We start from the raw sequence: 12,884 nt of genomic DNA on the forward strand, positions 1-12,884 counted from the left end.
TATCCACCCAGCCACAGGCAGACTGGCTTCATCTCCAAATGATGTACTCTCCCACATAAAATAAAAGCAGACGGTTTTATTCTTCAGTCCAATGCACTTAGCATTATGGAGAGACAGCTGCTGCAGACAAATCTTGGGACTTTGGAGCCTTAATACTTTAAAATTTATTCCTCTCCACCACCTGGAGGCTCCTGAGTCCATTTGTGAACTTTTCCACCTCACGCCGCCTTGCAAGCTAATGAGCAGTGAGTTCATAGACATGCAAGTTGTAGCTCTTCTATTAAAATTCCTACATCTGTACTGCAGAAGAAAAGGCAGAGAATTCACCATCTGAAGCCTCTCGGTGCCCTCTATCTCTTCTCACCTTCAGTAATTGCTTCAACAAACACATACTGTATGCCAGATCTCATGCTGTTCTCTAGAATCGAATTTACAGGTAGATCAAGGAATAAGATATCGTCTCTTTTCTCACCTGGGGCTCATGAACAGGCTTCAGAAGTTCTCCGGATCCTTCTGAAGTGAAAGGCAAAATGTGGCGTGTATGCGAACATATGTGTATATGTCGCCAGCAAGTGGCCTATAATTTTCATTGGATTCTGAATCCAAAGAGATTAGGGATCAATGGGAATCTAAAGGCAGCTTTGACAGCTCCCTTTTCTTCCTCCTTGGTCACTTGCAAACCCATTACCAAAGCTCATCAGTTTCTTCTCCTGAATATCTGTAAGTCTCACCCCTCCTCTCCAGATCCCCCACCCTAACCCAAGCTGCCTTGATCTCAATAGGTAACTGAAAACAGCCTCCTCAGGGTCTCCCCAAGGCGTCTTTTCCACTTCTCCAGTCTGTTCTCCAAGCAATGGCCAGCATGTATTTTCAGCTTTCTAATCTGATCATTTCAACCCCTTGCTTAAAGCCTTTTAATGACTTCCCAATGAGCATTAAAGACCAGCAATAACCTTTCACGTGCTTGGAGTTCCCATTGTGGCAAAGCAAAAACAAATTGGGCTAGGAACCATGAGGTTGCAGGTTCAATCCCTGGCCTCGTTTAGTGGGTTAAGGAGCCAGTGTTGCCATGAGCTGCGGTGGAGGTTGCAGATGTAGGCTGCCAGCAACAGCTCCAATAAGACCCCTAGCCTGGGAACCTCCATATGCCATAGGTGTGGCCCTAAAAAAAAAAAACAAAAACAAAAACAAAACAAAACAAAAAATTTCACGAGCTCATTTGCCATCAGGGGAGTATCACGCTCTACTATTCTCTTGCTCTGCCAACTCCAGCCTTATCAGAGTTCTTTCACACATTCTCCCTTCATTGTCCTGCCTCTGGACATGTGTTCATTGTCATTTCCATCAGAAAGCCTTCTCCTCTTTCCCTTCTCCAAGTTCTGTCGTAATTAGTAATTATCACTTCCCCTGGCCGCCTCTCCTAACCTAGGTCAAACACTCTATTGTAAAACCTCAGAGCTCTGAGAACTTCGTAGCCTTTCTCCAAGCTAGAATCACACAGGCTTTGCATGACCCATTGATTAATATCTATCCCTCAGCAAACCATTGATCATTGGATCCTGAGTCCTTTGCAGAATGCTGGGCACGGGGAAGGCAAGGACTTAATTAATACCCAGTGAAGGAACAAGTGAATGATCAAGTTGGTGAATAAATAAGCAGTGTGGTAGAGGCTATAATACAAGGAAGCGCTAAATACTGTGGAGGCTCAGAGGAGGGGGGCTCTCCCCAGTGGGGTCGGGGGGAGGCAGGACTGTGTCACATTCGTCTTCAGTGCTGAGTCCTGGCTTATCACACAGGGCATGGGAGCAGTGTGTCTGGACTGAGAGCATGAAATAGTGACTGACTCTGCCTGGGAGAGAGGGTGGAGGCTTCGAGAGGGGTCAGCAATTGATTTGATGTCTGTCATAGAGGGAAATGGAAAGTATCAGATCAAAGGGAGAAAGCAGTAGGCAAAGAGCGTTACCAACAAAAGAAGCAAGAACCAAGGCACGGGGGCACCAAAAAAAGAGGGCAAAGGAGGGCAAGTGCTGAAGATGCGGATGAGTGCTCCCCACTCTCCTTCTGGGAGGGAGGGACTCCTTGCCCAGATGCTGGCTGCACTCAGGACAGACAAGATACCTGCAGCTGGCAGCTCCTTAGCAGTGACTTCTGAGCACCAAAATCCTATCACAGTCAGCCTGGGTGAGGCTATGGGACCGGGTTTACACAACTAGAAAGTGAGTTCGGAGCTAGATGGTAAGGACCGCCAGTCCTGTGCCAAGAAGTAGCAACATTCCCTGCAAGCAGCGAGAAAGCAGAGGGTGCTGAGGTTGGAGTCTGGTATTGAAAGACCTCTCCAGCTGCTGCTGTGAGGTGACACACTGGAAGGAGGCAGAGATGTGGCAGGAGGCCCCTGGATCAGCCCAGGAGGAGAAAAGTGGTCCAAGCTGGAGGAGAGGCATGGCATGGTGAGGAAGGATGGTGCTGAGACATTTAGGAGGAAAGACGGATAGCTACTTGTGACACGTTGACTATGGGGCAGAGAAAGGGGTGAGGAAACAATGGCACTGAGGGAATATGTTAATTCCCAGGCAAGGTGGGGAACCCTGCTGACTTGGGATAAAAGTAGCCTCTATACTGAACAATGTCATATGATACACTGAAAATTTCGCTAAGAGGATAGACCTTACGTTAAGCATTTTCATCACACACAAAAATAACAATGAGAAGGAAGTAGGAAACACTGAGGAGAATGAATGGTGGTGATGGTTTCATAGCTGTACACTCACCTCCAGACTCATTCAATTACATACAGTATATGTGTAGCTTTTTGTATGTCAACTATACATCAATAGAAGCCAACCTTGAGTCAGGGTCTGGATTGCCTACTTTAAATACAGAACCTTATTCACCCCTCCAGCAACCCTGTAAGGAAAATATCACCATCTTCGTTCTCCAGAGGAGAAGGAAGTGGAGGCCCAGAGCTGAGAAGTGATTTGCTCAAGTTACCCACAGAAAATCATGGCAGATCTGGGACTTAAATACGGGTCTTTGCACTCCAAAGTCCCTGCTCTCTCAATGATGTCTTAATAAGTGTTTGCGCCTTCCAACTCTTCTATAAATCTTGCCCCAACCCTTTGAAGCAAAGGACTGTTTGGGGAGTAGGAAGTAGTTTTTATGCGTGCTCATAGCAGAGAATGGCTCACCAGGTCAGTTCAGACACATAAGTAGGAGGCAGAGCCCCAGAAACACGTGAGAGTCTAACCTGAACTTTCAGATCTCTGTCAGATGGCAAACTCAGGGCTGATGTCACCAGTCTTCAGCCGCCCAAACGTGAGCCCATGTGGAGAGAATGTCATTAGGGGGAAAAATAATAAAGGTCATTTTGGAATGAGTGATGGATGTAATTAACGTTATTGACAATGAAAAGTCTCAGTTGCTGAGAGAAAAATGAGTCAGTGGTGAGCTTGATATCAAAACCACAGGCTGTCTGTTGTTGCTCAAATAGCCCCCCAAAGCAATTTCTTGATCAACACATACAAAATTTGAAGTTAAAAACACCATGTAAAAAGTATGAAAATAGCAGCCTGTGTTATATTTTCAACACACACATGCACACACACACACATACACTGATGTGGGTGCATAATTCTGGGCTTGTGTTTCCGCTTTAAGAGTTTTATTTACCTTCTCTTAGCATTAAAGCCTTTCATAATCTGACCCCTTTCCCTCTCAGTGATGGCCTTCCTTGGCGGCTCCACTAAATACCCAAATTCTACTCATCATTTCAGAAGCAGCTTTACCTAGACGTGAAGGCTGCCCTGGTCTCCAAATCGGAAATGAAGGTTATAAAAGGGCTTGACCTGTTGGCAGAACAGTGAGAAGTTTGCTGTGTTCCCCAAGTTTAGTCCAGAGTGTCCCTCTGCCACCTCACCATCTGGCAGGTATGCCATCTGCACATTGCCTTCATCACTCCTTTCTCTGAGACGAATCAGCGCTTAGTTCATACATCTGTTCTAGGGCTCAACATCACACATTGCATTACGTATCTTTCCATCTTCCTTTTAAGTCCAGAAACTATTTGATGCATGACAGAATGGACACAGGGGATGGTCTTCCCCACTGACCCGTGGGACCCGTGAGAGTAGCATCCTTATACTGCTAAGTTTTGCTCCTCTCTTTGTGCTTGGCACAGTGTTTTGAACAAAGTAGGTGCTCAGTAAATACAAAAGAGATGTATGTGCATCCATCAGATTTGCTGTGAATGATCACGAATTTGTCACACTGTACTTGACATTCGGTGCCTCTTGAAAACAGAGGCAAACTGATTATTTGATAACATGAAGATCTTGCCAGACTACAGGAGGAATGTGAGGGAAAACATGTGCTGGACTAACACAGATGCTGCTGTGTCAAATTATTCAAAACTAAGAGCCGCGTAGGATGAATAGCTGATAGACTATCAGATGTGAAAGGAGAGCTCAGCACCTGTGGAGAAAAAAATCACCTGGCCCATTTTGGTGAAGTAGAGTCATTAGTGTTGACCCCAGGAAGTTAATGCTGATAATAATAATAGCTACTGCCTTTTAGTGATTTACCAAATGCCAGATGTTTGCTAAGCCCTTTAGAGTATTAGCACATTAAATGCTCACAATAGCCCCATGAGGAAGGAATTATAACTATTTTTATTCTCATTCCATGTCCCAGGTTGGAGATTAAGCTTCAGAGAGGTACCATCATTTGCCCAGTTTCAGAGCTAGTGGATAGAAGAGCTAGATCCAAATTTACTTTTATTTTTATTTATTTTATTTTTTAGGGCCATACCTGCAGCATAGGTAAGTTCCCCGGCTAGGGGTTGAATCAGAGCTACAGATGTCAGCCTACACCACAGCCACAGCAATGCCAGATCCAAGCCGCATCTATGACATAGCTGCAGTTTGCACCGAATCCTTAACCAACTGAGCGAAGCCAGAGAATGAATCCTCATTCTCATGTATACTAGTTGGGTTCTTAACCCGCTGAGCCACAGTGGGAACTCCTGGATTCAAATTTAGATCTGTTTTTCTCAAAGTTGGGTTCTTAACCTGCTGAGCCACAATGGGAACTCCTGGATTCAAATTTAGATCTGTTTCTCTCTAAGCCAGTGCACCCTGGAAAGGGAACCAAGGGTATCAGGTCATGCTTTTAGTGGACTCATAGAGGGGTCATGTATTACACATAGACTCCAGTCTCATTTTACAAATAAAAAATGAGATCCAGAGAGATGAAAAAATGCAGATCTTAGAGTCTCATGACTGAAATGGACTTTAAAATTCCCTCAAACACCCTCACATTCCGACTGCTGACTTAACATCTGCTTTTATTTTTACCAGCGTTATTGAGGTATGATTCAAACCCTACAATTTATCCATTGAAAGTTACAACTCAATGGTTTTTAGATTCCCAAAGTTGTGTGTGAAAGTCACCATATTCAAATTTTAGAACATTTTCACCACCCCCAAAAGCAACCCTATACCCATTAGCTATGGGTCCACATCCCACCGGCAGGCCCAGTCCTAGACAATCACTGATTTGTTACGAATTTGCCTATTTGATCATTTCATATAAATGGAGGCATCCAATCCATGGTCTTGGTGACTGACTTCCTTTACTCAGTGTAACATCTGCTTTGGAGGATCTTGAGGTCACCCTGACCACATATGTGGCAGCAAATGAGTGGCAGCAACAAGGAGTGGTCGGGAGGGACAGCATATTTTCTCAATCTTCATTAAGCCCACCCCACAAGCTACCCCCAAATAAACAAAATCTAAGTTTGAACAGCATGCCTGCTATCTGCTATACATTGAACCGTGCTCTCCCCTTGCCAAAACTCAAATGGTGGAGTCCCAAACCCCAGTGCCTCAGAAAGTGAGTTCAACCAGAGATAGGGTCTTCGCAGAGGTAAAAAGATCAAAATGAGGTCACTAGAAGGGGCTCCAGTCCATTATAACTGGTGTCCTTGTGAGAAGGGGAGATTTGAAAACGGACATACACGTGGGGGGACCATGTGGGAAGAGTGAAGTTATGCCACCACCACAAGCCAAACGGCTGAGGGAAGCTGGGAGAAGGGACTAAGGTTTCCCCTCAGAGCTCTCAGAATGAACCAACTCTGCCAACACGATCTTGGAATGTCTAGCCTCTAGAAACATGAGATAATAAACTTCCATTGTTTAAATCACCCAGTTTGTGGCACTTTGTCCCAACAGTCCTGGTAAATGAATACAATGTTTAAGCACAGCTTCTGCACAAGTCAAGTTCATCGCCACCCTTAGCCCTCTCCCCAGGCCAAATCTGAAAACCAACATTTCTCTAAAATTAAATCCATGAGATTTTCACCCAAGTCAGGCCTTCTTCCAGAGCTCCCTGTCTTAGGCAATGGCACCACTATCCAAACAGTTGTGCAGGCTGGAATTCCAGAAGTCATCATCACCCACCCCCTTAACCACACACACACACACACACACACACACGAATACATAGCTCCAGGTTAAGCATTTCACAAAAAGATTCTAAAAAGCCTCTGAAAATAATTCCAGTCCTATTTAAAATATTCCAGATCATTAACACTTAAACTTGCAAATTCCTTCATAAAATCAGCCAACTATTATCACGACCTGAAAAGAAAATCACAGAATCTCCATAAAGTATAGTCATACAATCCTTAATTAAGATACTAGGCTCCTTAATTCATGGCCATATGAAAGAATAATATAGCATGACCAAGTGCAAAGTTCTTCTGGAATGCAAGTCTTCTTGCTCTCAATCTACTGGTCAGGGATGTTATCATACAAGAAAATTAGAATAGGCCCATATGATTTGCTGGTTAAAACCCTGTATTGCATGTAACCTAATTTATTCTCAAAATTTTGAAAATTTTTTTTCTTTTTTTTTTTCAGATATCTTTGTAAGGTTTTTGGCTCTGAACACCATGTTTCTCCTTTTTTTAAAATACACTAAAGGCCAAACCTTGATCTATTGAAATGTCTATCTACAGAAAGCCTTTTTTCCATATAGACACCAAAAAATTCCTCACTGCCAATATTTAATGGAGGTGACCAGTTCCGTGAGAGTCCAAATAGTCTTTCCCATGCGTGAATTTGAATTTTAAAGCCAAAAATTCACTTACTGGAAAAAATGTCCTGGAAAAATTCCTTTAGATCTGAAATTCGACCCAACTCAATGTCACTGCTATGATTATCTATTGTTGTGTAACAAACCCTGCAAATAAAAGAAAAATTTAGTATTATCTTTCATGGTCCAGTGGGTTGAGTGGGCTCAGCTGGTTGGTTCTCCCACTGAATTTCCTCACGTGGCTGCAGTCTGCTGACAGGTGACCTGTGTCAGTCTGAAGTCTTGCCTGTGTTCAGGCCCAAGATGGCTCGCTCACATGGCTGGCAACTGATGCAGGGTGTTGGCAGGGTGATCAATGGGTTGCCTGACCAGGACACTCTTTGCAACTCAGATAGTCGGTTCTGTCAGAGAGGTAAGTCTAGGGACTATAACAGGCATAGCACTCAACAGCTGGCTGGAGCAGTCCACTGTCAGCTGCACTTAACCTCTACAGGACAAAGACGCATCCCCAGAAGCCCTTTAAAATCATAGAAGGGGGAAGTTCCCTGTGGTGGTGCAGTGTTAACAAACCCAACTAGGATTCCCAGTCTCATTCAGTGGATTAAGGATCGGTCATTGCTGTGAGCGGTGATGCAGGGTGCAGACATGGCTCCGATACTGCATTGCTATGGCTATGGTGCAGGCTGGCAGCTGTAGCTCTGAATGGACCCCTAGCCTGGGAACTTCCATACACTGCAGTTGCAGCTCTAAAAGCAAATGAATAAATAAATTCATACATACATAAATCATAAAATAAAGTCATGGAACGGAGTCCCCTCTGTGCCACATGAGTTATGAATCTGACTGCAGCTACTTGGGTTGCTGCAGAGGCATGGGTTCAATCCCTGGACTGCACAATGGATTAAAGGATCTGGCATTGCGGCAGCCACTGCATAGGTCGAAGATGTGGCTCAGGTTCGACCCCTGGCCTGGGAACTTCCCATATGCCACAGGTACAGCCACAAAAATAAATTAATTAATTAAAATATAAATATAAAAAATAAAGTCATGGAAGGATCCTATGACCTCTGGAAGTCTGGTTCTCAGTACCGTGTGGAGACCTCTGGAACACCACCTCTGATATCCTTGGAGTAAGGACTTGGCTTTGAGTTGAACAAGCCTGGGTTTGTAGCTAAGTAGATGTGACAACTTTCTAAACCTTCTCTCTAAAACAGAAACAGCATAATTCAACTTGTAAAGTTGTGGCGAGATAAAAAACATTAATGCATGTGAAGTACTTTGCACAAGGGTATATGGTGGAGAGGTACTGAATGATAATTATCATAATTTCCATTAATAGCATCCTTTTGCAGAGAAAAGAAAGGTTATACTGGGAAAAAAGAAATAATTTTCATATTTTGAACATCTATAGCAGAAGATGCCATGTTACGCCCCTCTTTTATTTTACCATCGGCTTTATTTTCATACAAAAAGTCACATGGAGGAGTTCCCTGGTGGCCTAGTGGTTAAGGAGCCAGCATTCTTACTAATGTGGCTCAGGTCACTACTGTGGCTCTGGTTTAATCCCTGGCCTGGGAACTCCTGTATGATGTGGGCACAGCCAAAGAGAAAAAGTCCAACAGACTATTAAAACTGCATTCTCTTATTTTGTTTCTTGTCTGAACACAATTTTTACTCTATGTAAAGCAAAAACAGGTGTTAAAGTGCGTGTGTGTGTGTGTGTGTGTGTGTGTGTGTGTGCACCTAAGCTCAGGGAAAGGATTGGAAGAATATATAACAAAATGTTGAAACTGACTAGTTTTATAAGATAAGTCACACCTTTATATTTCTTCCACATTAAAGAGTGTTTATAATAAACAATACTCTTAAACCCCAAATAAAATGAGTACAGTGTTTCCATATGTCAGATTTCTTGGCTAGATTATAAAACGTAAAACACAATAGAATTATTTTCCCCACTGCCTTGTTGAGTCTGTAAACAATAGACTATGGCATTTCTGGGGCTGAAATGGCCATTCATTTATTCTCCTTCATGTCTTCATTTTCAGTCAACAAGCAGTCACTGAGACCTGCAATTTTCCAGGCACCCCGAAAGACTCCAAAAGTACTTAGATGAAATGAGACCCTTACTCCTCTTTAAAAACTTCACTCACTGGGAGTTCCCTTGTAGTGCAGCAGAAACCAATCTGACTAGGATCCATGAGGATGCGGGTTCGATCCCTGGCCTCACTCACTGGGTCAGGGATCCAGCGTTGCCCTGAGATGTGGTGTAGGTCACAAATGCAGCTCAGATCCCACGTTGCTGTGGGATCGGCAGTGTAGCTCTGATTTGACCCCTAGCCTTGGAACTTCCATATGCCACAGGTGCAGCCCTAAAAAGCAAAAAGCAAAAGCAAAACCAGAAACTCTACTCACTCCTGAACTTCCCCTGCCCATCGACTTCCAGTGTAACCTTCCCTCAGTCCTCCCTACTGGTGTCTGTCATTGTGGCCCCTGTGGTGCGGCTTCACCTCTGCCTCAGTCTCACCACCGCTTGAGCTGTGTCAGAGGAACTGGGCTTGTGCTCTTGCCCCCCAGGTGAACCATGTGCTCCTTGGAGGAGGGACTGACTCCTCTCTTTACACAGCTTCATCCATTAGCACTAGAGGGACCCAAATGTTGTCTGTTGGAATTGAATGTTGCTCAACTCCCTTCTTTTATAGTTAAAGTAATTCAAACTAAGGCAGTTTGTTTAGAGCAAATCCAGAGATAGAATTTCTGCTCCTTCCTCTCCAACAAGCACCACTGTGTTCCACCAGCCAATGTGTGGCCCCCGGGACACATGGGACATGCAGATGGTGGGACATGAGGATCTGGGGACACGACTGTCCATGGGGTCACAGACAAACTCTCCTTCTTCCCAATCATCTTTCCTACCAAAACCCTACCTGGTGATATGGCCCCACTGAGGAGGGCCTGACCTACTTAGATGAGGTAGATGTACAGCTGGAAATCACAAGGGTACTAATACATATCGGAAGTGATGTATTACTGCCAGAGCAGGAAAGTGCTGGCTCTGGATTAAGTAGGCCTGGGTTTGAACTGTATCTCTACTGCTCACCAGGTGTTTGATCTTGGGTAAATCACTTCTCTTTTCTGAGTCTCAGTTTTTTCATTTGTTACATGAGAGTTATAGCATCTACCTGGAAGGCATAACATAGGTGCCCAGTAAAGGAGAGCTGTTAAGTATTATGAATGTTTTTGACAATGACGTAGTGCCCTGATTGCCCACGAATATAAGTATCCTGTCATACCAAATACCTACCCACAACTGCACCTTTCGTCCTCTGCCCTATGGATGAGGCTCTGGGGCCTGAACCCCATGCTTCCTGTCTGGATAAGACCTTTAACTCAAATTCTTAAGGAAGCATCTTTGAAGAGGCTCTAGATGTCTGGTTTGAGGACCTACCTTTGGCTACTTAGGGCTCCTACACACACTCTCTCTCTGCCTTTTCCTAAGATCCCTGTCTGCTACATATTTACTTGAAGGAGACATTCAAATAAGACAGTACATCAAAAGACAGTATATTCATTCATATATGTGTTTGACTGGGTCACTTTGCTGTAGAGCAGAAATTGATAGAACACCATAAATCAACTATACTTTAATAACAAAATTTAAAAAGACAAATACCATATGACATCATTTATATACATGGAATCTTAAATATGCTACAAATAAAACTCTCTACAAAAACAGAAACAGACTCACAGACATGGAAAACAGACTTGTGGTGGTGGTGGGGGGTGGGATGGATGGAGAGTTTGGGATTAGTGGATGCAAACTATTGCATTTAGAATGGATAAGCAAAGAGGTCCTGCTGTATAGCACAGAGAACTATATCCAATCACTTGTGAGAGAACATGATAGAAGATAGAGAAAAAGAATGTGCATATATGTATGACTGGGTCACTTTCTGTAGAGCAGAAATTGACAGAACATTGTAAATCAACAATACTTCAATAAAAAAATACTTTGATTTACAGTACATTGTAAATCAACTATACTCTTTAAAAAGACAGTGTATTCATTCAGTATATTCAGAGTCTTCGTTTTTACTGGCTTTAGGTGCCCAGAGATGAGAACCCATAGCAGGATTTAGAATTGTTTAGTATCTCCTTAAAGAGATGATGTTTGGGCTGTACTTAAAGGAAGGGTACACCTGGGGGGTGGTCAACTCACACATGCAGCCCTAGATGACATGAATGGGATTCAGCGCAGACATGGCAGAGAAAAGCATGGTGTTTCGTGAAGAGATGCTGCAATAGACAGATGCTGTTAAATTGCAGCGATGGCCCTAGTTCTTCGCCGACCCTGTACTCGCTCTCTTTGCATGCAGCTCTGCAGTGCTGTCTCACTCTGAACTAGCCTGCACATGCTCATGTGTGATGACAAGAGGTACAAAAGAGCAAAGTCCAGAATGCAAGGCCCTTTCAAAGTACTACTGTGTCAAGTCTGCTAACCACTTACTGACCAAAGAAAGTCATGTGGTTGAGTTCTCTCTCAAAAGGCCAGGTGGAGAAGTGGCATGACTACAGCAGGCTCTAAGAGCCAACAGACTAGTATGCCATGTCCCAGAGAAGCAGGAGATGGAAGCTAGGGTACCCTGTGGCCCACCAACTCCTGTCTTCCCACCCAGTCAACTTCTACCACATCTGCACGATAGAAACTAAGAAAAGGGCACAGTCAGCGTCCCTGTTCTCTCTCACTCATTGGAACCTGCATAAGCCACTGCATCTTACTTGCTTTCCTCCATTTTTCCTCCATAGCAAGCGGTGAAGATACAAATCCTTGCTCTACACACTCTTCATGTTTTCTTTGCTTTGTTTTGTTTAAGAAGAGCTTACTGAACACAAGACACTCAAATTGGCTCCTCCTGGCCTACCAATAAATTCTATTCCTTAGCTAGACATTCAATGGTCCCCTATGATCTGAAGACTTTCTAATTCCTAATCTATTGATATTCTGCATTGTATTGGGGCTATATTTGCAGGAATCTTATCTTGACTATTCAACTGTGAGCTTCTTTAGCACAGAGATTGGGAGTTATCAGGCATTTATCAAAGAGCCTGGCTCATAGCAGACACTGAATACATTTTTGACTGATGTTGCGATAAAGCGTTAAATGATTCCAAACAGGGACAGTGTAATCATCTTTGTAGGGGAAAAAGCAGTGGATGTGGAGTCACAAGACCTGGTTCTAGGTATTAACTGCTTCTTACTGCTAGGTGACCTTGGGACCACCATTTACTCTCCCCTGGCCTCAATAATCTTGTCTGGTAGATGGAAGTGATAATATCAAGATTTCTTGGCTATTATGGGGAAAAATAAAATTGCAAATAGAAATGGAAAAAAAGAAGTACCATGCAACCTAGAAAGAAATGTCACTAGAGTTATTATTTGAACCAAGTCTTCGAAGGACACAAGGCTGTCACTACCAGGTCTATGATAATCCAGGGATTAACAGGGTTTTCTCCCCATTAAAATCAATTAAGTAAGTGTTCTTTTGCAAAACTAAATTAAAGTCACATTTTCCTGCAACAAATTGTAAATCTTAAAACTAGAGGTAACCTCATTGAGTCAACGACTTTCAGTGAGATAAATAAATGGCTTTGCTGGAAGTAAATGTAATAGACATCCTTATATCCATTGCACAGCAAGCTCACTATGAACCATGGAGAGCAAGTGATCTGCCCAAGCTAACAAGCTATAAATGAAGTATACAAAATATACCAAGAGGGAGGAAAAAATGTAT

At 43.4% G+C, this 12,884-nt stretch overlaps 2 long non-coding RNA genes across 5 annotated transcripts in view; one reads left to right on the forward strand and one right to left on the reverse strand.

Moving 5' to 3' along the window:
* The window catches only part of LOC102158082 (uncharacterized), a 383,658-nt gene that overhangs the window by 359,966 nt on the left and 10,808 nt on the right, over nt 1-12,884 (reverse strand). The gene's annotated exons all lie outside the window — the stretch shown is intronic.
* Nucleotides 1-12,884, forward strand: part of LOC146400308 (uncharacterized) — a 78,279-nt gene that overhangs the window by 34,845 nt on the left and 30,550 nt on the right. The gene's annotated exons all lie outside the window — the stretch shown is intronic.

The sequence above is a fragment of the Sus scrofa genome, chromosome 8 (assembly GCF_054392235.1).
Source record: "Sus scrofa isolate SSC_HxYL_T2T_F1_AM1 chromosome 8, Sscrofa_HxYL_maternal_Yorkshire_Landrace_v2.0, whole genome shotgun sequence".
Lineage (NCBI taxonomy): Eukaryota > Metazoa > Chordata > Mammalia > Artiodactyla > Suidae > Sus > Sus scrofa.